At 36.8% G+C, this 24,577-nt stretch overlaps 1 pseudogene; it reads left to right on the top strand.

Moving 5' to 3' along the window:
• The first annotated feature begins 1,234 nt into the window (after positions 1-1,234).
• On the top strand, positions 1,235-15,588 carry LOC127203448 (vomeronasal type-2 receptor 116-like; annotated as a pseudogene).
• The last annotated feature ends 8,989 nt before the right edge of the window (positions 15,589-24,577 follow it).

Consider the following 24,577-nt stretch of genomic DNA (forward strand, 5'->3'; position numbering starts at 1 on the left):
AGCCTTGTTTGTCTTGTGTAAAACATTAAATAAATTATATTACCACCCAAACCCAAGAATTTCATCCATTGATCCGTTTTCTCTGATTTTTATATCCACTGAGAGAGGCTCATGAGCATACAATCATTGGTAAATTCTTCCACTGCCAGTCCCAGCTGTAGAATGGAACTACAAATACATGACTAGCAACACTGTATAAGAAGAGTTTACTTATTAAACACTGTGTCACTTCCCAGTTACTAGTTACCATTTGCTTCTAAGATATTCAAGACAATGCCTCTTTACAGCCACTATTGGTATATAAGATGAATGAAAGCAATGTAGAAAAACAAAGACAGTGTAGGAGAAATGAACCAGCACAGGGCTTTAAACTTTAAAAACTGAGGATCCCAGAAGAAGATTATCATTTAATTCTCAAATATCCAGCTTACTTTCTCATTAATAAATGATTGGTTGGCAGGAGAATAATAGGTTTTATGTAGCATTTGAAATGAGGTACACAAGTCAGGCATCATCTCTCAGTCTTGCTGACCCTTTAAAACCATGCATTAACATGTAAATGAACAGTGGTTTTCCGATGAGCTTGAAAATTTTGGATACGTCAGGATTTACTAAATTTCTAGATTCAGCCTCCTTAGTGAGTCTCAAGACAATGAAACCACAGGCTTTGGTTACATATTCTGGATCTGTCACTGGTACAGCTAAGCATCCACTGTACAGAGTCTGAGGATCTCAGTTTACATCTCCCTGATTTGGGCTTGGTGATACAATGCCCAGTGTATCCCCATGACTTGGAGTGTTGTGAGTCCTTCTTGAACCATTACTGAATGTCTATCTGTGGATTATCTGACTAAAACCACTGACGTCATTCTAACTGTGTTTTCATAATGAACTTGTTGAGACATTCAAGGGTCAAATTTTGAACAAAATGGCTTCCTCTCAAGGCTTTAAAATTCACAAACACAAATGATGTCATATAACTTGAGACTGAACTATCCACATATGCATTTACCTACTCATGTTTATCACATGGAATATGGACGTCAGATGCAGAGCCCCAGGGTAGAAAATGTTCAGTACTTCTCCAAGGGTCAGGATAAATATGAATGAAAAAAAGAATCATAAACATAAAGCTAGAATCTCCTTTGGCCAGAAATATAAAAGCAGTTATAAGTACAAAGGTGCCCATCTGATGATGTGCTGATCTATGTGGCACTTCTCAATCCACATTGCCCAGGCTTAAGCCATGACAAATATGTTCACTTTGATTTTCCTCTACTTGCTCCTCTACATGCTCCTCATGGCCAATTTCATGTATCCAAGATGCTTTTGGAGAATGAAACAAAGTGAAGACAAAGATGGGGACTTGGTGACAGATTTTGTCTTCTTTCTTGGAGAAATACAGTGGCCTGCGGAGAAAGAGTATTTCTACCACATTCTGAATACAGAGTAAGTAATTTTTTATGTGAATATAATCACAAATATTTCATGCTAAGTATGAGACTGAAGGTGAAAGCAATGTTGCAAGTCTGCTGTTTTCTTCTCATAGCCTGAACACCAGGAAAAAAATCTTAATTCTTTACAGATTCAATGTTATTTTTCTACTTTTATGTTATCTGGAGAGTGCACTGTTTTTCTTTCAGTCATCTTCTGATATACAAGGCTGAAGCCTTAAGGAAGAAGGTAATATCAACCTTCATCCATCACATGTAGCCCTCCTACTAACATTTTCTACTGCACTGTAACCAATAACATCATACTGAAATAAATGTCATATGTATTTCAAGGAGTTTTATTCTAAGTGCTTTCCAGCAAATTGCAATAGAGTCAGACGATGGTCCTTCCATCACATTGTAGCTGCTACTAAATGTGCTGAGGCCAATAATTTTCGTGGCACACATAGCTGTGTAAGTATTTCATATAGATACAGAGTTGCTCTCTCAAAATCCTTGCATGTGGTCACTCTACTCCTTCTGAAGCTGCATCAAGAATGAAAATGGGAAATTTGTCCACTTGGAATGTCATATATGTTCCTGATGCTCCATAATTTATTTATGTAAATGTACAAGCACTGGCTTAAGTACTACAAAACCATGTTCTTTCCTTTCTCTTTAGAGTAAAGAAGGTATTTATGGACTGTAAATTATATGCTTGCTTTCTTTAAACAGTGAGGCTACCAGTAAAAATTGTGTCAGCTTGCTTCCTTTGTCACTTGAGCCCAGGTGACAATTGTGACGTATTATACTTGTCAGTACTTGAGAATAGGCACAGAGAAGTTACCTAATAGCTCCCGTTTTGTCATTATTTAACGTACATCTGCCTTCTTTTTCCTTGAATAAGTTTGTATTTTCTAACACATCATATTTACTCCTTTGTTTCATTTTCAGTAAATTTAGTATAGATGCATATTTTACAGTGTGTGAACCATACACCTTTTATGAGATTCAGAGTTGTTTTCAAATACAGCATTCTAAACAAATAAACTACTCTGAAAGCTCAAGTATTTGATGTTTCCTAATGTTTACTTGTAGGAAGTAGATTTTTACTCACACAGGCTAAAGTATCAAATTTCTGTTGTGTGTAACTGAAACTGTCGATGAATGTTTTCCTGTGTGTTCATAAAGAATATTTTAAAATAGCTTAGTTATATAAAACATAAAATAAAAACACCTCAGAAATACAATTTTTAATTGAAAAGCAGACTGCATTTAACTTTGAGTGAATCATTCATAATGAAGGAGTTTGTCTTTACAGGTCAGATGATATGAAATAACTAGAAAGAGACAGGATTTATTTTTCTTCTCGTCATCATAAACACAATATGGTTTTATACTCTAACAGTCATGGTGCCTACTTTGATTACAAAAAGAATCATAAACATTTTTCATACATTTTGCACCATATCTTCTGTTTTACAAACATGTAATAGTGCAACATTCAATTTCACTGAGATTTTTTGATGTTCATACTTCTTAGTGGGATGCTATTTTTATTACTGTAACTGGAAAGACAATAAAATGTTTTATGTTCTAGAAGAAAGTTATAGTGCTAAAATGTATACTGTGGGAATAAAAGTTATTCCTGTGTAAACAGTAAATATGTGAATAATACCGAGTTTTGAGTGCAGACCCTTAATCTCTTCACTAAAAACCCAAAGGAGGTTCTGTGCATCTGGATAAGCTCTAAGGACCTGTAAATTTGAATACAGTCTTGTGTACAGCAAGATATCATTTTAAAACATTGAATCTATGGGCATCTTATGGCCTAAATAGCCATTGCTTACTTATATACACTCCAATGCATACAGACCAACATCTTCTACCAAATACTTTTTTAATTTTTTAATTCATTTAAAAATTAAACTTTAAGAAATGTTTTATTTCTACAATACATAAACTAGAAAGAAAATACAAACAAGATGGATATGAGTGCACATGTTAACTACATTGGGCACAAATTATAATTGTAAGGACGGGAACCAATTATTGTCCCAAAAAGCCTACTATGTAGTCATAAATCATTATTTCACTGCCTTAACCAGTTCAGTTAATTTCATTGGAAAATGCCAAAAATGAATGTACTCACACATCACAGGTTTTTTTCATGTTGTTTACTAATTTTGCAATAAAAACATGATCAGGATTACCATTTGCTCAGAGTCTATTATATTGTTTTTGCCTTTTGATCTATCACTCAAAAACGAGCGATGAAAATGCTCTCTGTGGACAATGTCAATACCACATGCTATTTATGGGAGATATACTCTCATGAACTTTTAAAGCATTTACCAGTTACCAGCTTCCTATGTCATCCCAATCACACAAGACAGACAATTTGTTTTCAATCTTTAGGAGTCAAGGAGGTGGTAGTATGCAGTACAGGAAGTTCTTGTCTTGGCTGCAAATGATCATTTGTAGGCCTCTCTTCATAAGAAACACTGCATCTTTTCACAGAAAACCAACTAGAAACCTGAAGTTTGCTTTGGCGTTGGCTTTTTCAGTGGACGAAGTCAACAGGAATCCTTCTCTTTTACCAAATGTTTCCCTAATATTTGATTACCCAGTAGGCAGTTGTAAGAGTATGTCACAAATACCCAATATCATTCGTTTATTTGTACAAAATTATGATATCATCCCTAATTATATCTGTAACAAAGAAGTCAAATGTGCAGTGATGCTTACAGGTCCAAAGTGGGAAACATCTGCAATACTTCGGACATACCTTGACCTCTTCTTATATCAGCAGGTGAGACTTTATTGGGTAGACATTTATGAAATTATGTCTTTTAGGGAGCCATTCCCAGATGATATTAAGAGTTTAAGAATGAGACTGGTATTATGTATTTGTTAATATATGTAATGCAAAGGTATTTACTATTCAGAGATATTATAGGGCTTCTGCTGGGGCTAGCCCCTAATCTTATGTTATATATAAGATTAGTTTATAGTAGGAAGAGACTTTAAATCTGGTCTAATGCCACCAACTTTAGACTGGCAAACTAATTTACCATTTTAAGTTTACTTTTTCTGATTATCTAATTCATGAGTAAGTACAAGTGTGGATATACTGGGAGCCTGAGCCAAACAGGATAACTCTGGCATTGTTATGTGAGTCACAACATCAAGGGCATAAGGGAGACCTTCAATTAGTATCAGACAAAGATAATTCCCTAAGAGTAGTAGGGGTAGGATGCTCAGAAAATTTCTCAGGATGCTTGGCAGCAAAATTCCTGAGAGAGGAAAATCCAATATCTCCAAGTTGTACACATATTAAAAGCTTCCCAAGCACTCAACACATGGAGATGAAACAAAAGTGAAAGACAGAATAGTGGGGGTCATTGTATGTGGCCTCGTTTTCCAGGATATTTCTCTAACATTGTGCTAACCTTATGACTTTCACTGATCCTTCTAGAAACGGATGTTCCAGGCTTCTACATTTTCTTATTTAAAACTGAGAAGAAATACCATGTAATGAGCTTTTTGTGGAAAAATATGTTTTTCTGCTTTTATAAATGCATTCCACCTCATGTTGCTCTCTGTGTTCTAAGTCCTTCAGATTACTTTTGGATCTTTCCATCATATACTCAGTGACCATGAACAATTCCCCAATCTGTATCAGATGGTCCCGGAGGACACTTCTGTAGCTTTAGCCATGGTCTCATTCATACTTCATTTTAGTTGGAACTAGGTTGGGCTGGTCATCTCAGACAATGATTAGGGTGTACAATTTCTCACATATTTGAAAAGAGAGATGGAAAAAAATACAGTCTGCTTTGTCTTTGTGAACATGATTCCAGTGAACATGGAGATATACATGTCAAGAGCTGAAGTGTATTACAATCAAATAATAACATCATCCACAAATGTTGTTATCATTTATGGTGACACAGACAGTACTCTAACTGTGAGCCTGAGAATGTGGGAATCATACGTATAAAGAAAATATGGGTTACCACCTCAGAATGGGATGTCACTAGAAGTAAGAGAGATTTAATGTTTAACTCATTCCATGGAGCTCTTTTGTTTACACATCACCATCCAGATATTTCTGGTCTGAGAAACTCTGTCCAGATATTGAACCCTCTCAAATACACAGGTGAATATCTGGCAAGACTGGAGTGGATGGACTTTAACTGTGAAGCCTCAGCATCTAGGTGTAAGACTTTGAAGAACTGTGCATTCAATGCCTCAATGGAATGGCTAATGATACAGACTTCTGACATGGCCTTTAGTGATGGCTGTTATGACATATACAATGCTGTGTATGCTATGGCCCATGCACTCCATGAGATTACTCTTCAAAAGACAGATAATAAGGACACAGATAACGGGAATGGACTAAATTCCCATTGCTTGAAGGTAGAGTATTTTTCTATTGGATGATATTTGGTGTCATCAATATTTTAATCTTTAAGAATCTCTCATATGCCCACACTGAGTGAACTAGGACCTATTTCCCAAACTACGTAGGTTTCTGAACATTTTTACTACTGAGTCTGTACATGTAAAGGCAAGTATAAATGTGGAATGGAAAGGGAGTGAATTCAAAGACACAATTCATCAGCGAATCTCAGTGATTTTGATACAATGCAGTTGAATATCACAATGCCTCTTCTACTACTGGAAACACAAGCAGTCATTTCTCCTCAACTGTCTGAATGATAAAAGGATGGCTCTTTATTTACTACTTTGTATTATATAAAAATCATTGTAGGTAGTGGTCTTTTTCCAAGTCTTCTCAACTAATTCTACCTCCACTAACGGCTCAGGGGACTTTATTAGGATCTGAAAGTTACTACAAAGAAAATAGTACTGGTAATCATTTCAGTAGATACATTTTTTTCTTGTCTGTGAATGTATACTTCTCTCTGAGTATATATGTATGTTTTATGTTTTTGTGTATATTTATTTATATGTATAAATATGGTTCTGTTTGCTTGCCTATTTGTCCATCTGTCTATGGAAGTGAGCACAAATTTGTCTCTGGATGTCTTTGTCCATGGTTTTTTGAGTCTGTGTGTAACTTTATGCATGTATTTGTCACTGTATGTTTTTGCATGTGTCTAATGTGTGTATTGTGTGTTTTAGTATATGTACTTGTATGTATGTATATCTTCATTGCTGTGTATGTGGGTGTGTTTCTATCTGTCTGCCTCTTTTTTCTATTCTTATTTTTGTTTTTTGAGACAGGATTGCTTGGTGTTGTCTTGGTTGTCCTGGACTCACTTTTGTAAGCCAGGCTGCCTTGAAACACAGAGTTCCACCTGCCTTTGCCTCGCAAATACCGGGACTAAAGGCATGTGCCACCATGCCCAGCTCTACTCCTTGAATTTGGGTATATGAGCTTTAATTTGTCCATGTGTCAATGTCTCTCTGTGTGGGTGTTTGTATCTGTGTATGTCTTCCTATGGGTACTTGTCAGGTCATGTGTTGTGCATATGTGTGCCTGTGAATGTCTTATGGGTTTCTAAGTCTGTGTCTGGGTGCATTTTTCTTTCTGTTTATCTGGTTCTGTATGTTTATTTGTATGAAAATAAGCATATGAATGTATTACGTGTCTAGCTCTGGGTGGATGTGAGTCTCTCTTTGTGCACATATTTATATGTATATATGTCATAATTACTGTTTGTTTCTGCATATGTCAGTGTTTGTATTTGTTTGGTCTATCTGGCAGAACTAAAATTCTAGAAACTTTATGATAATTGTATTCATCCAATTGCATTCTTTGTGATTTATCCCATTCATTCACTCAAAAAAGTTTCATTTAAGATGAAATCGTACCGTATTTTATGACATCAAGGAAAGGTATATACACTATAGAATGCTGCTTGACTTTCAGACACAGTCCTTTCTGAGGAACAACCACTTTACTAATCCTGTTGGGGACAGAGTGAACATAAATGAGAAAGAAAAACTCCTGGAAGTGTACAACATTTTCTACACTTGGGATCTTTCAAATCGTGTTGGAGTTAAGGCGAAGATAGGAAAGTTCAGTCCATTTTTTCCACATGTTAAACAGTTTCACTTATCTGAAGACATAATGGAGCGGGCCACAGGAAGGTGTGATGTTGGTTTCACCTAATGTACCGATTTAAAATACACAGAAGTAAATTCTATCAAGTGGATATATTGTAAATTTGTGCAATGAAATAGATTGTCACATGAGAAACAAATATCTATCCACCTGTATTGTTTCTTCTTCTCATTTTTGTTGTGACATTTTTATTAACTTTTAAGAATTTCAAAAATCTGTACCCTCTTCTTTTATTATGTCAAAACCTCTTTCTGGTTTTCAATATTGATATAAAATGTTTTTCGAAAATTTGTTGATATTATTTCCCTTAAAATGAGCAACTTTTTCTTGGAATCATTGTTATTACTACACAGTGATTTTCTCCTTTATGTTGAACCTCTATTACAGGTGTTAATAATACTGCATGAGAAAATATATGCAAAACATTCATTTTTATCAAATAATTTTGTTTAAACTCCTTTACAAAGAGGTCTTAAATTGGCACTACCCTTAACCATACATTAACATATTCATGATGCATGTTAGATTTTATGAAAATGGTAACTTTGTTTTTTCTTCTATGTGGTTATGGAGACTTTGTCCACACAAATGGTTGTGCAGAAATCACACATATTATGCATAGGACACCAAAAAAAAGTGAATCAGATTCATGGTGACTTCAGACAGTGGGTGTTAGAAATTAAAATTGGGTTATTTGCATGTGCAACAATTGCTATTGACAGCTGAGCAATTTGTATAGTTCTATATCATACCAATAAAGGTAATTACTTAGGAGAAAAAAACCAATGCATCCAGTGCTCTTTTCCAAGATATTTAAAAAATAAACCTCCAAACATAAATATTTAAATACAAACTCAGAGTGATTCACAATGTTACCATCATAGCCACAAGTTCAGTGACATACTGAAATAAGAATTTTAAAATATGTTCCTAACAATGTCCCAAAAATAAACCAAAGAGGAGAGAAATCATAACCGGGAGCATAAAGTAAGACCATGAAGACTTCAAAACATTAAGACACTGCATAAGAATGTGATAAAGGAATTCACACAAAATAATGAAAAATGTCAAACTAAAATATGGAAAGGAAAAGAAAAAAGTGAAATAAAAATGTCAGTTAAAATGTTTCATTAACTGACCCAAAAAATTGTACCAAGGAATTCTTACAACTGATAAACACCTTTAGCAAAGTGCTTGGATATAAAATTAACTAAAAAAACCCAACAGCTCTTCTTTACACAAAAAACAGACAAACTGAGAAGTAACTAAGGGAAACAACACTGTTTACAATAGCCACAAAAAACATAAAATATCTTAGCACAACTCTAACCAAACACCTGAAAGATTTGTATGAAAAAACATTCAAGTCTGTGAAGTAAGAAATTAAGATTGAAGGGTCTCCCACACTCATTTTTAAATAGGATTAAAATAGTAAAAATGGACATATTACCTAAAGCAATCTACAGAACCGATGCAATTCCCATAAAAATTTCTACAAAATTCTTCACATATCTCAAAAGAACAATTCTCAACTTTGTATTGAACAATGAAAAACCTGGAATAGCTAAAATAATCTTATACATTACAAGATCTTCTCAAGCTATCTACATCTCTGATTTCAAGCTGTACTATAGTGCAACAAAAACTGCATGATACTGGCATAGAAACACAGATGGATCATTGGAATAAAATTGAAGATGCAGAAATAAAACCATACACGATTGTCATTTGATTTTCAACAGAGAAGCCAAAACTATATAATGGAAAAGAAAATAGCATGATCAACAAATGGTGTTTGTATGACTGTATGTCTACTTGTAGAAAAATGCAAATAGACCCTTATTTTTCATCCTGTACAAAATTCAAGTCCAAGAACATTAAAGACCTCAACATAAACCAGGCACTATAAATCTTTTATAAATAAAGTGGGAAGGATCCTTTAGCTTATTGGCACAGGAGACAACTTCCTGAAGAGAAAACCAACATCTCAGTCTCTAAGATCAACCATCAATGAATGGAACCTCATGAAACTGAAAATCTTCTGTAAGGCAAAGGAAACTGTCAAGGGAACAAAATGACCAACCCTACATTTGACAAAAGGCTAATATCCAAAATAAATAAAGTACTCAAGAAATTAAACACTAACAACCCAAATAATTCAATTAAAAAGTGGGGTACACACATAAACAGAAAATTCTCAACAAAGGAATATTAAAAGGCAGAGAAACACTTAAAGAAATGCTCAGTGTCCCCAGTCATCAGGGGAATGAAATTCAAAACAACTCTGTGATTCAACCTTACACCATCAGAGTGGCTAATATAAAAACTCTAATGACAGTACATATTAAAGAGGATGTGGAGAAAAGGTAACACTCCTCCATTTCAGGTTGGAGTGCAAACTTGTACAACAACTTTTGAAATCAATCTGGTGCTTTCTCAGAAAATTGGGAATGATTCTATTTCAAGATCCAGTTATACCACTGACAGATGCTCCAGTGTACCACAATGACATTTACTGAACTTTTTTCATAAGAGCTTTATTAATTCTAGCAAGAACCTAGAAATAACATAGATGTTGCTCATCTGAAGAATGGATATAGAAACTGTGGTGCATTTACACAATGGAATATGACTCCCCTATTAAAAACAAGAAAATCTTGAAATTTGCAAGCCAGAGGATAGAGCTGGAAATGATCATATTGAGTGTGGTAACCCAGGCTCAGAAGACATGCATGGTATATACTTATTTATAAGTGGATATTAGCCATATATTACATGATAACCACACTACAATAGATAGATCTAGGAAAACTTCCATGTTTTCTGGCATATCAGATGAAACCCAACTTTCCCAGGTAAAATATAGAGTTTGGAATGTACTGGCCATATTAGACTATCCTTCTTCCAACACACAACCTGTGCAGAAGACTAAGACATGTGTCGTTTTGCAGGCAGAACACAGACAGCCAGGCACTTTATTAAATGCTGGCAGACAACCAATTCTAGCCTACATTGCCACTTCAAGGTGCGCTCCTCACTCAACCTAAAGAGGCGCAGCCTTCTGAGTTGAATGGGTGGGTTCTCATGGAGAGCTAATCCATGCTTAAGCTCTCCTCCTCATGGTACAGGAAGATGTGTAGAGCTTGCTGCACCCTGCTTCGTAGTCCCCTCACAGAGTGGAAAAAATCAACCAAGGCACTGACCCACTATATGCAACAGACATATGAAGCAAGGTGAGGCAACCTGCAGGTAAGTATCAGCGTATAAGGCGGCCCCTGACTTGGGCAGAGATTTTGGGGGGATTAAAAGTCGTCTTCTATGGTGGAAATTATGGTAAATAACAAGGAGAACCCTAAGGAGAATGCTTAATTCTCATTCAGAAGGGGAATGGAATAGACACCAAAAGCAATAGAAATGAAGCAATAAGATAAGGACTGGAGCCTCCCATAAAGATCCTCTGAAAGACTCCAACCAGTGGGGGATTGAAGAAGATCCTGAGACTCACAGACAAATTTTGGGGTGTAACATAAGGAGTGTTATTGAAGTGTTGGGTGATAGCAGTGCCTGGAGGGGAAAGGAGTTCCACAAAGAAACCACTGGAGTTATGAAATCTGGGTTGAGAGGTGGGGTATTGCATAGACTGATGCACCAACCAAGAACCATCTATGGTGAGAACCTACATCTGCTCAGATGTAGTAGATAGGCAACACAGTCTCCTTGTGGGTCATATAATATAGGGAGTAAGAACATGAATTCTCGTACCTGCCTGTTGATCATTTCCCCCCTGGCATGTGGCCTTCCAGGCCCCAGAGAAAAAAGAATACAGACAATACAGAAGAGACTTGATAATCAGAGGTCAGATGATAGTGGAGAAGGGCTTCCCCTTTCTAAAAACTAGGGATAGGAAATGGGAGATGAGGTAAGGACAGTGGGACTAAGAGGTGATGAAGAAGGAGGGCCACAATCAGGATGTAAAGGGAACACATTTTAAAAATGTTAACAATGTTTCATTAAGATAATAAATACTTCAGGTTGAAAAACAGGATAGACCATGAGTAAATAAAATAAGAGAAAATAAAATAAAAAAGATAAAATTTGACAAAATAAAACAATGAGGAAAAACAAAAAGCACAGGAGAGGAATGGGTTAGGATTAAAAGGTGAAATTTCAAAGCATGCTCAGTTGTGCATGCCTACTATCTCAACACTCTGGGAAATAGTGTTGTTGTTAATTTAGAAGTATTGCCTTATAATGTTTGTTATTATCATTATAATTATTATTTCAGCAGTATTATATAACCTGCTAGCATTCAATGAAACAGACACTTATTATATTTTAAAATATCTGTAGTTAACTTGTGGCTGGGCAGATATGAATCCCATAAACTATCTCTCATATTGGGGTAGGAATCCTATACACCGCCCCAATCCCATGCCATCTGATTCTAATAATTTCTATCAAGCTATCTCCTGTCTATAATACCAAATAATTGCTAATGCTCTTCAGCTGGGACAAATTTCCATCCATGCTGACCATGTGCTTCTTCATCCACAGAAACCATGACACCTGTCTCTCTTCCTCCCATTCTTCTCTTGCATCCTCTCTCATCTAATCTAGTCTCTCTTCAAAAAAATCCATTGAACCTTAGCCAAGCCTATCCCATTTTTCCTGCAGAGGTGTCTTGGCCTTTTATTGGCCAAATAGGAATAAGTTTTTAGGCAAGGTTATATAGCAATCATTGGGCACAGTCACAAAAAGCAGTAATTGACATCAAAACACTTCAGACCAACCTCCATCCCAGTTTATAAAGTGAGTCCAGGACAGACAAGGCTAGACAGAGACATCTTATTCTGAAAAACCACAAAAGTCATCAAATTTACAAATCATGAGCACAGAAGGAGTAGAAGGACACATTAAAATCATCAATGGTATATTCAATAAAATATAGATGTCACCATCTAGACACAGTGGTTATTTAAACACTTACACTCAACATCAGAAGAGATCCAGTCCTTGACAAATTTTATTTAAATTTATTTCATGATAAGGAGAGGAAATTTAAACCTTCAGAAGAGAAGCCCCTTTCTTTGAAGGGCTCCATCTGGATAACATCAGATTCCACTAAGAAACTCTTAGAGCAGCAGAGTAACAGTGATAAAACAATTAGAGATATAGATGCCAAATCCAGTTACTATGCCCTTCAAAGTTACCCCCTCATAATAGGAGAACTTACCAAAGTTCAACAATGAACACAAAAAATTCATATCCACTGAAAGAGCACTCTGGATGATAACTGAAGAGTATCTTCACACTTATATGTAAGATGAACGCAAGAGGTTAAAGAAACATGTAGACTGAATTAAAATAACAGATAAACAGCTATTTTTAAAGTATCAAATTTTGCAATAACAACAGGACAAAATTAACAAATAATTTCCAACTGTAATTGAGTGTTAGTGGTCAAGATATCTAATCAAAACACACAGACATCCAGATTGATTTATTAATAAAAGACCATCTTTTGTTGCCTGCATGGGATGAGGATACCCATTCACATACACGAAGAGAGCTTTTCTACAAATATGGGGGGCCCTTTTTAATGAATTGTAATAGAAACTAAATATAGAAAAATACTTTTATATGATATTCATGGAATACTTTTGAAGAAACACCTACCAAAAGAATGCAACAACACAACAGAAAGACCATTCTGTATCCCAAGAAGATTTCTTTACAGGTATGCAAGCATGGGTTCAATGTCTACAAATTGGTTAATTGCAATACATCATATAAATACCCTCCAGCATATAATTACATTATTGTTCAAAAATATGCAGAAATGTCTCTTAACAAAATCCAGCATCCATGTAGTGTAAAAGAAAACATACAACACCTGACAAAAGAGACGGAATAGATCACACCATAATAAGAATTTCTATAGCAAGTCTATTAACAGTATTTTACTACAAGCAGAGAAATTAGAAGCTGTCTACTCAAATCAGAAGTGAGGCCATGTATGTTTAATGATTCATGTCTTTCATCCAAGCACTTAGAGACAGAATTCTGAAAATCAGCTTGCTGTCAGTCTGTTCTACACAGTGAGTTCCACCCAGCCAGCAATGACAAGGAATTGCTGCCTTAAAAGAAATGAATGTAAATTGTAAAAGGGTGTACGTTTTTTCACCTCTTCTTCAAAATAGTATTTTTACTTTTACCAAATATAGAAAGAAATCTTTATAAAATGATAAAGAGAAGGAAAAACTGTGCCCTAGTGTCTAACAGAAGTTTATGTCTACCACCACCACACAGTGAGATATTCTTTTGATCAACACAAAGGAAGAGTTGTAGTTAAGTGTACATGTGGAGATTATGAGATGGAACTGTGCATAAGTGATGCTCAGGTATCTATAAAAACATAACAAAGAACATTTGACTAGAGGGTGATACAAATCAGAATTTCTACACGAAAACTACTCAGAATTAGAACCAATCTGAGGGAGAGTCCCCTCCATCTTTTTACATTACTTTTGCCATGTGGAAAACAACTAAGTAGAAAAATCAAGTTGAAGTCTCTGTAAGTGTTTTTAGACAGCACATGATAATTTCTTCCTTCTGAAATTATAGGAGTTGGGAAATAACAAATCTTCATCAACTTGTTCTCCTATATTGATATAATTGGTACTTTACAATATACCAAGTGTATAGTAGTCATTCAGTTGGGGTATGTAAAGTAAGCTTCTCTATTGATATCTTAACATACTAATATAATGTACACTTATAGGAAAAGTAGGTAATAATCTTGATCATTGTTTGTATAATTTTGCCCAGATGCCACCCTGTGTGTGCAGTGCTGATTGTGGTCCTGGATTCAGAAAATTCTGGCAGGAAGGAATGGCATCCTGTTGTTTTGATTGCAGCCCTTGCCCAGAAAATGAAATTTCTAATGAGACAAGTAAGTGTATGCCGCTGTGCTAAATTCAACATGTTGATCATGCTCTACCACCCACAACGGTTTGCTGATGTGGTCTGAAAGGCAACTACACAAATACCATACATTATTTTCTCTAAAAACGTATGTAAAAATTCCTGCTAATACAATGCTGAAGCAGCACTAACAAAGCTTTCCTTTCTACATCAGATATGGGTGACTGTGTGCTGTGTTCAGAGAACCAGTATGCCAACATTGAGAAGAACAAGTGCCTTAACAAAGCTGTGGTCTTTCTGAGCTATGAAGACACACAGGGTATGGCGTTTGCCTTAACATCGTTGTGCTTCTCAATATTCACAGTTGTGGTTTTTATGATTTTTGTGAAGCACCATGACACTCCTATTGTGAAGGCCAATAACAAAACCCTAAGCTACCTCTTACTCATGTCATTCATGTCCTGTTTCCTCTGCTCCTTTCTTTTCGTTGGCCATCCAAACTCAGCAACTTGCATCCTGCAGCAAGTCACATTTGGAATTGGATTCACTGTGGCCATTTCCACAGTTCTGGCCAAAACGATCACTGTAGTTCTGGCTTTCAAAGTCACCATCCCCAGAAGGATGAAGTACATCCTAGTATCAGGGGTACCTAATTACATCATTCCTATCAGCTCCCTATTGCAAGGTATTCTATGTGCAATCTGGATAAGAACTTCTCCTCCATTTGTTTATATCGATGTACTCTCTGAGAATAATCAAATTATTATTGTCTGTAACAAGGGCTCAGTTACTGTATTCTACTGTGTCTTGGGATACTTGGCCTGCCTGGCCCTAGGAAGCTTCACTATGGCTTTCTTAGCTAGAAATCTGCCTGACACCTTCAATGAAGCCAAGTACCTGACTTTCAGCATGCTGGTGTTCTGCAGTGTCTGGGTCACCTTCCTCCAAGTCTACCACAGCACCAAAGGCAAGGTCATGGTTGCTGTGGAGATCTTCTCCATCTTGGTTTCAAGTGCTGGGATGCTGGGATGTATCATTCTTCCAAAGTTCTACCTAATTTTATTAAGACCAGACAGAAATTCTATCCAAAAGATCAGGGAGAGATCATCTCTATAAACTTATATTTCATGAATTCTAAGTAACAAAAGTAAAATGAGTGCGTAACCATTAAATTTTGGGCTAAAGTGAAAGATTGAACTGTTTTAGAATGATTGTCACTGTTTCCTGAAAGGGTATTACTTAGCAGTATCAGGTCTACTACTGTTGTCTACATTGTGCATGTTATCTTGAAATTATCTACTTATTTCACAAGATTTAGCTATTGGGAAGTAGTACACTGTAGTAATGCTCTACAGTACAAAAAGGTAAAAATAATTTCAATGTTCTGGCCTTAATATCTTGGTGAATAAATGACTTCATGGCAGTAAATAGTGGTGAGAGAAAAATAAAGAAAGCATTTAGACTGTGAATTTTTGCTTGCAGATAGGTAAAACCATGTTTCTCTTTGCCAGGGTAAGGTAAAAGAGTCATGATACTATTCTAGGAGTTATATGAGATGAACAAATATGGAAAATATAACAAAATATATTTGATGACACAATAGTTAAAAATATGTCTTGCTCTTCTAGAGGACCTAATTCAATACCCAAACTTGACAAAAATTTGATTTTAATCACCACATTTAATAAGAGAAAAAAAACATTAGATGACCCATACTGGCTCCAAGTTTACTTGAACTCAAATTGGCACATAACTGCATAGTAGCACTCACACACATGCACTTGCGCACATGCACGAACACACACACACACACACACACACCCCTGAAATTAAAAATTTTAAAAATATACAATAAGAAATATACAAAAAACTCTGCATTATGATTCTGGTTCTCCACAAGCTCTTAAGATGTCAGAATTCCAGGACCTTACAGTGGAAAGATGAGGTACAAAAAGAGATGAATAAGGCTCTCTTTATGCAAACACCTTAAGAACTTTCAACTTTAAATGCATCATAATAACACAAAGGAAAATGAAAGAAGAGTATATCAGCTTGTTAGAATGATCTCTTGATGTATGTTACAATTTCAGTTGACTCTGAATATCAATTATTCAGTAGTTGTCAAATCTTGAAGAAAAACATGCATCTTATTATAACTGTATTACAATAGGAACCACCAAGATAACATTTTTTGTAGGATAAATATCCCTAGGCAAAGGTTATAACTGATGTGTGTGTGTGTGTGTGTGTGTGTGTGTGTGTGTGTGTATCTAGTAACCACAGGGAGAAAAATACATGTTTAAATCCATAGAAGTGGCTTTAAGATGATTGGTAGCTCTGATTTTGGAGTTAAAAACTTAACCCAGGTCTTCTGGATGAACAGGCAATGTTCTTGAGTGTCCTTGTTTATATGTCACTTGTCTTTAATCCTATCTGCTGAAGACACACTTTTTTATAACCACTTTGAAAAGGGGAAATATAAAAGTGAACTCTGGTTTAAAAAAGGGGGAGGTGGACTTTCCACTCTTGTCATCATGAGCCATTCCCATCAATATTCTTTTCACAAATTTACTCATACCAATAGAAAGCATTACATCATCAGACATGTCATCAAATATTGTGAAATTCTATTTTGTTCTCCAGCACCTCAAACTGTTGTTTTGGAGATAGAAAGATGGCTTAAAATTTAAGAGCTCTGGTTGTTATTGCAGAGGACCTATATTTGATTTCTAGAACCCACATCATGTCACACAACTGAGTGTAAATCCAGTTCTAGGAGTTTTGAATTGCAAAAGCAGAAGAATTGCATGTGTCACACACATATACATATGTAGGCAAATCATTCATATACATGAAAACAAATATATAAGCATGTCATATTTGGTAATTATAATAGCTGTTTGTAATGCTTCATATTTAGTTAAAAACAACGCTGTTGTGTCCAATATCAAGAGATCTAGTTTGTGTTTTTCATTCTGTCAGTTTACTCTTTTTATTGCACCTTCTTTTTCAGACATAACTTTGCGTTTTATAAACAAAACTCCAATCATTCTATTTTGCTGGAAAAGACTCATGAGCCAGATGTTGGGGTGAATGGCTACCAGACAAGGAGTTAAAGAAGTCAGCCAGCTGACCTTCCTACTCAGCTCACATCACATAGGAAAAATTGCCCCTTTTCATTCTCCACACTGTCTTAAACTCTTTTATCTCAGTGTTTCTCCTTTATGTTTACTCCCTTTACTCACTTCCAGCTGTCTTCTTGCTCTGCCTCTTGACTTAGGGTTAACTTTATTTAGTACTGTTCATAGATAGCTCCCACATAAAGGGTGTGTTCTAGGGCTGAGACACTTCACAACCAGAAACATGTTTTTTTTTCTGTTACACAATCTCAGAGCTCACAATGTAGTCAATTGTCCTGCAACATTTCACCCTTTTGTCTAAAGTCAAAGAATATTTCTCTAAGACAAATACCTATGTATTATCTGGTAAGAATTACATACATAATGTCCAGGTCATGTGTATTTAACAATGTGGGAGAAAATATTTTATCACCTATCTTTTCTTGGTGATTCCAAAGTCCTGCACATAAGTTACTTTTTATCATAACTTGCATTTATTAACCTAAAGACATCTTTAAAAACCTTAAACAATTTTCTTGAATACTAAGCATCTTAAGTTAAACTATGAGGCTAAAAGTATTTAGTATTTCAACACCAATAGAAACACGAGAAGGATAAGTATTATCTGAATAAACAGGAGTTGCAGAGGAAGCACCTTCCCAAACTATATAAGTGACAGAGAATGCTTGTCACAGGTACAGTCAACCAAGAATTTCCTGCAACCTTGAAGTACATATCTCTCTGTCGTACTGGCTCAGAATAACAGAAAGACTTTTCTGTGAACTAGGAATTATGAATGACTTCTCTATTTCTCACAGAGTTCACCAATCAACTTTTGTTTTTCCTTACATGGCCACAACTTTGACAGCAAAATGTCAATACTTGAAGAAAAGGTAGTTTCTTGTCCAATGCAGCTTGCCACACTTGAAGCAAACTCCATGAGGAGGTTCTTTGATGCTCATCCTCTTTGAAATAGTATGCATGTGCTTCCTGGACCTGTCTCATTGTAAAAAAAAAGCCTTAAATTAATGAAACATCTCCAAATGCCATATTCTATATATCTCTGAGATTTTAAAAGATGATCTGTCTACCTCTGTATATTTGAATACTCAAGTCTTGCTTGTCTCTAGATATTTAATATCTGATAACATAAAAAACACTTGTGATTAACTAAACTAGTACCTGATAAAATCAGAAGTTTGAATGACTTACTATTAACTTACATCTTCTAATTAATTATTCTATACAGTTTGTAATAGTGGTATTTCAAAACATTTAGAACTTCACATTGCATTTTTAAGAATTACATTGGTACAATACTTTAAAAAGAATTGATACATATTATGTTTAACCAAAATATAACATTACTGTTGTGTCAGTATACAAAGATCCTTATCAGTGTAACTATATATATATAACTTATATAACCAAAGGCAATCATATTTTATCAACATATAAATATTTGTAAGAGGATAATCAATAATCTACCCCTTTCCTATTTTTCCTATTTTGTCCTATATTCCCCATTATGTATAAATAAGAAGAAAAATTTCACTCTATTATAGTAGAACTATTTGCAATAATGTAAATTGTTTTTTAGTGTCATAATAATCAACAATTTGAATGTGCTCAGTAGTTTGTACTCTGAAGCTGAACTTTGGGTGGTGTTTGTCACCTTAATGGAGATTCTGGCTAGGTAGAGCATAGCAGTGAAACAAAAGTTGGTCATGGTTCAAAAAGAACTTGGCAGTAGAGAGGCATGGTACAGTTTTGCCCAGTGGTAGTATTTAACAATCCAAGTATATTTGTCAATATGGGACCTCCTCAACTTTTAGGAGACCTAAGAGGTTACATTTGGACAATTTACTCCTTTTCTTGAGAATATTTTTCTCTTAATGATCCATTCTTTTTCTTCAGATGTTTCATTTGTCCAAGGTCTCCAAATTTCTCAATTAGATGCTTTTATTCTCCTAGAATAGTGAAAACAATATCCCAACCCATTCTTAACTCTGAGCGGTATTCTTTTTTAGTGCTTTGTATTTTTCTTAGGGTAAAATATTTTTTGGGCAACAGAATAAATATTATATGTCAATTGTAAAAATTCTACAGTCATATTTATATTATTACACATATATACAATAAACTACCTACAGCAAGAAGAACCACGGAATAAACAGGAATTACCTAAATGTTACGGTCATATTGTTTTGGCTATTTGTAATTGGTAACTTTGAAGAAAACATCTTTCTTATCTTGCTGTGCTCAAAAATTTGAATGTAAATCAGTATCTATCATTTCTCATCTTCATCAACTTAAAACATTTATCCAGATCAAAAGATAACCTTAATCCCTAAACAACTAAGCTTAATTGTAAAACTAAACTATCTGCTCTTCAACACCATCAGAGACTTCAGAAGGAATAAAATTAATTACATGAAGAGACAGAAAATGCTGATTATCAGCTACCAAAATGAGAAAATGACAGAGACAGTTTGCTGCCTGATCAGTCATCCAAAACTCTCTATAATGATGGAGCATTAGTTTCGGCCTTCTGGCCCATTATATCTAACAGACATATTTTTAATGTATTTTATTAATTTATTCATATTACATCTCAATTGTTATTCCATCCCTTGTATCCTCCCATTCTTCCCTCCCTCCCATTTTCCCCTTACTCCCCTCCCCCATGACTGTGTCTGAGGGTAACCTCTTCCTCCTGTATGTGCTCTTAGGGTATCAAGTGTCTTCTTGGTAGCCTGCTATGTTTCCTCTGAGTGCCACCAGGCCCCCCCATCCAGACGATGTGGTCAAATAGCCAAGACCCTGAAATCCCCCCCTAAGCCTAACATAAAAGACTATCCCTCTCTGGAATCCTTTTCCTTCTGAGGTAGACCACCACATTGACAGTTTGACTCCTAAAACAGAGGTCAACTTGGGGAAAGAAGCAGCTGGATATTGGAACTTAAAATGGCTGCCACTCACTCATCGCCACCCCCCTTACCACTTAGCTCTGCCCTTGTTTGGCCAGACTCTTTCCCCCTCTTTTAAGGAGCTCTGCTGTGCCTCACTGTGGGGATGCTGATTTTCCAGATAAACAGACCAACATTGTCCTTTCTAAAAAAGAACCTCACCTTGAGAATCTAAAGGCTACGGGAGGCTATGCAACTTAAAAAGGAACATAATAAACTGATTAAAAATTTGAAAATGCTAGACTTTAAACTTTTTGGCCCACTGGGCTCGTCCTTGCAGGCACACACACAGCCTATACTAGTCCTAGCTTTAAGCTGTTCCAATAGGCCAGCTTCTCCTCAAGGTTTGACTCTGGCGCCACCTACTAGTCAAAGTTCAAAATCAATGAAAGGGCCCTTCCCTCAGTGATTTGATTTATTCCCAGTCATTGAGACTCTTGTTAAACTAGGAGATGATGAGGAATGTATGCACCAATGCCAATACCGTCGCTTAAAACTATAAAAGAATTAAAGGCAGCAGTGATACAGTATGGACCAATGGCACTCTTCACACTTTCAATATTAGAGAATCTAGGTGATCTTTGGCTCACTTCTAATGACTGGTATCAAGTTGCCCATACCACTCTGTTGGGGGGGTGGGGGGAGTTTATACTCTGGAAGTCTGAATATTCTGAAAACTGTAAAGAAACTGCCCACTGTAACCTTGCGGCTGGCGGGAACAGTGTAGAATGGACTCTCGACATATTAAAAGGGAACAAGCCTTATGATACCAATGAGGTTCAGGCTCAGTATGCCCCTGGCCTGTTTTCACAAATACAAAATGATGGACTTAAAGCCTGAAAAAAACTACCTTAAAAGGGGGCTGCAACCACATCACTGGCCAATATAAGACAAGGTGCCGACAAGCCATATAGCGAGTTTATTAGCCGCCTTACTAGCACAGCAGAAAGGCTTTTCGGTACATATGCAACTGAAGCTGACTTTATAACACATTTGGCTTTTAAAAAATGCCAATTCTGCCTGCCAAGCGGCTATCTGCCCCCACAGAATGAGCAAAAGCATTTCAGACTATGTATGTTACTGTACAGGAATCTGTTCAGCCCACGGCATTGCTCTTGCCATTGGAGCAACACTAAAAGACTTTGCTCAGAATTCTCAGCCACTTCTCCCCTCTCCTACCTTTTCCCCCCCACCCAGCTCATACTGACACTATTGGCAGTCCCTCTAATAAGGGCGTATGACTTGATACCCATAGGAATGTACAATGTAATACCCGAGATGTCCTGACGGATATTATTAGTCACACTTTTCCAACCTTGAATCATTCCAGACCAGAACTAACACAGTCATGTTGGCTGTGCTACGATGCCAGCGACATTTTTTATTAAGGGGTAGGCATCATTGGTAATTATACTGTCACTACGAACCATCATCAATGTCGATGGTCCCAACAAGAAACTACAAAATTTACCCTACAATCAGTAACTGGTTCTGGTCTATGCTTGGGAAAGGTACCTGACACACACCGCCAGTTGTACAACCACATTAACCCCAATTTCATTTTGATTCAAACAGGATCTTATATTGTCCCCCCTGATAATTCTTGGTGAGCGTGTAGTGACGATTGACACCTTGTGTGTCTGGAGATCTGATTAAGAAAAATCAAAATATGTACTGTGGTCTGGTTAATTAATTCCCAGACTAACTTATTACTCTGAAGAACAATTTTCCCTAGCCTGGGATCCAAAAAAATGACCACAGCCTCTTAAGAACAAAAAGAGAGCCTATAACAGCCATCACACTTGCGATATTGCTGGGCCTTGGGACCGCGGGAACCAGGGTGGGTATAACCTCTATTGTCTTTTCCAATAAACATTACTTGTACCTCCACCTGTCAATCGACAAAGACCTTGAACAACTGTAATCTGCTATTTCCCACCTTAAAAAATCCCTTACTTTGCTTGCTGAGGTTGTTCTTAAAAAGAAAAGATGTTTAGACTTGCTTCTCCTCCATCAAAGAGAACTTTGTGCAGCTCTTAAAGGAGAGTGTTGCTTTTACATGGACTGCTCTGGTGTGGTCAAAGACTCCATGGCCAAGGTTAGAGAAGGCCTGGAGCATAGAAAAAGACAGAAGGAACAAGATTAAAACTGGTTCCAAGAAGTTCTTCTTGTAGGTTTCCAGGACCCTGTGGGTCCTACTATTTTCTTATTCTTCCATGTTACTCTCACCTAAAGTTTCAATAGGATGTCCTCTCCTCTGACCCACTTTCTTGGTAAGTAAAGTTTTTCATGGTACGTATCCCTTGGACTAGTGTTTTGATATAAGTGAGTATATACCATTTGTCTCTTTTTGCTTCTCGGTGAACTCACTCATCATAATAATTTCTAGATCAATCCATTTGTCCACAAATTTCGGGAATTCCTCGTTTTTAATAGTTGAGTAGTATTCCATCGTGTAAATGCACCACAGTTTCTTAGTCCGTTCTTCTACTGAGGGACACTTAGGCTGTTTCCATGTTCTGGCCATTATGTATAAAGCAGCTATGAACATGGTTGAGCATATGTCCCTGTTGTGCGGTAGGGCATTTTCTGGGTATATTTCAAGGAGTGGGATAGCTGGGCCTTGACGAAGCCCTATTCCTGTTTTTCTGAGAAAGCACCAGATAGCTTTCCAAAGTGGTCGTACTAGTTTCCATTCCCACCAGCAATGAAGGAGTGTTCCTCTCTCTCCACATCCTCGCCAACACGTGGTGTCATTTGAGTCTTTGATCTTAGCCATTCTGATAGGTGTAAGATGGAATCTCAGTGTCATTTTGATTTGCATTTCTCTGATGACTAACGGGGACGAGCATTTCTTTAAGTGTTTCTAGGCCATTTGATATTCCTCTGTTTTTGACAGGCAGATCTGGGTCCTGGGGTCCTCCTCAAATTAAGGCACCATCCAAGGAGAATATAGGCATTAAACTTCAAACCCCTACCAAGACCTAGCCAACAATCATGATATTCTCCACCGTTCAGTGGAGAGTGAGATCTGACTCTCACACGAACTCTGGTGCCCCTTTTCTGACCACGTCCCCTCGATGGGGAGGCCTGGTGGCACTCAGAGGAAGGATAGCAAGTTACCTAGAAGAGACTCGATATTCTAAGAGCATATATAGGGGGAGGAGGTCTCCCTCAATCACAGACATAGGGGAGGGGAGAAGGGGGGAAGTGGGAGGGAGGGAAGAATGGGAGGAAACAGGGGAAGGGCTAACAATCGAGATGTAATATGAATAAAATAATAAAATGGAAAAAAGCATAATTAAAAAAAAAATGGTTCCAAAGCTGTTTCTCCACCTCTCCTTGGCTAACCACTCTTTTGCCCTCTTTATTAGGACCCCTGATAGGTTTGTTACTTCTTATATCTTTCAGGCCCTGGGCTTTAAAAAAAACTGACCAAATTCATGAAACAACAAGTGGATGCCATCCAGGCCAAGACCATACATGCCCATTATCATGGGCTGGAGCTTGTAGACCAAGGCTATTCAGATGAATAGCAGGCCATACCTCAGGTGACCCCACCTAGGACAGGGCCAGGGGTCAAAAGGCAATCCTTGGACCCAATGAAGGGTTATAGAGGGCACCAGGGGATCCCGAGCCAATGATGAGATTATGCACAATCAGGACCATATCCAACCTATGAGAGATGTCAATCAATTTTTAAAGATATCAAGCTGTTGCCTTCTCAATGACAGCTAAAGAACGGTCTGATGAGGTTGTTGCAGCCTAAGACAGGCCTGAACCACCTATGCAGCTTAAAGTATATAGAAAAGTGGGGCCTGTGGGGAGCTGTCTTTGGCAGCTCTTGGCTTAAAACATTGGGCAATTCCACCTTGTCTATAGACTCCATTTTCTATATTTCTGCCTGGCATGTAGCAGGCTGAGGTCAGCCCAGGTCATTCCACCCAGACCCTGGGAACTGTTCTCTGACACCTAGCAGGTTCCTCTGGATCCTGGGAGGCCACTTGCTTATCTTGCTTCCTTAGCTGCACT

Source organism: Acomys russatus, chromosome 19 (assembly GCF_903995435.1).
Source record: "Acomys russatus chromosome 19, mAcoRus1.1, whole genome shotgun sequence".
Classification (NCBI taxonomy): domain Eukaryota; kingdom Metazoa; phylum Chordata; class Mammalia; order Rodentia; family Muridae; genus Acomys; species Acomys russatus.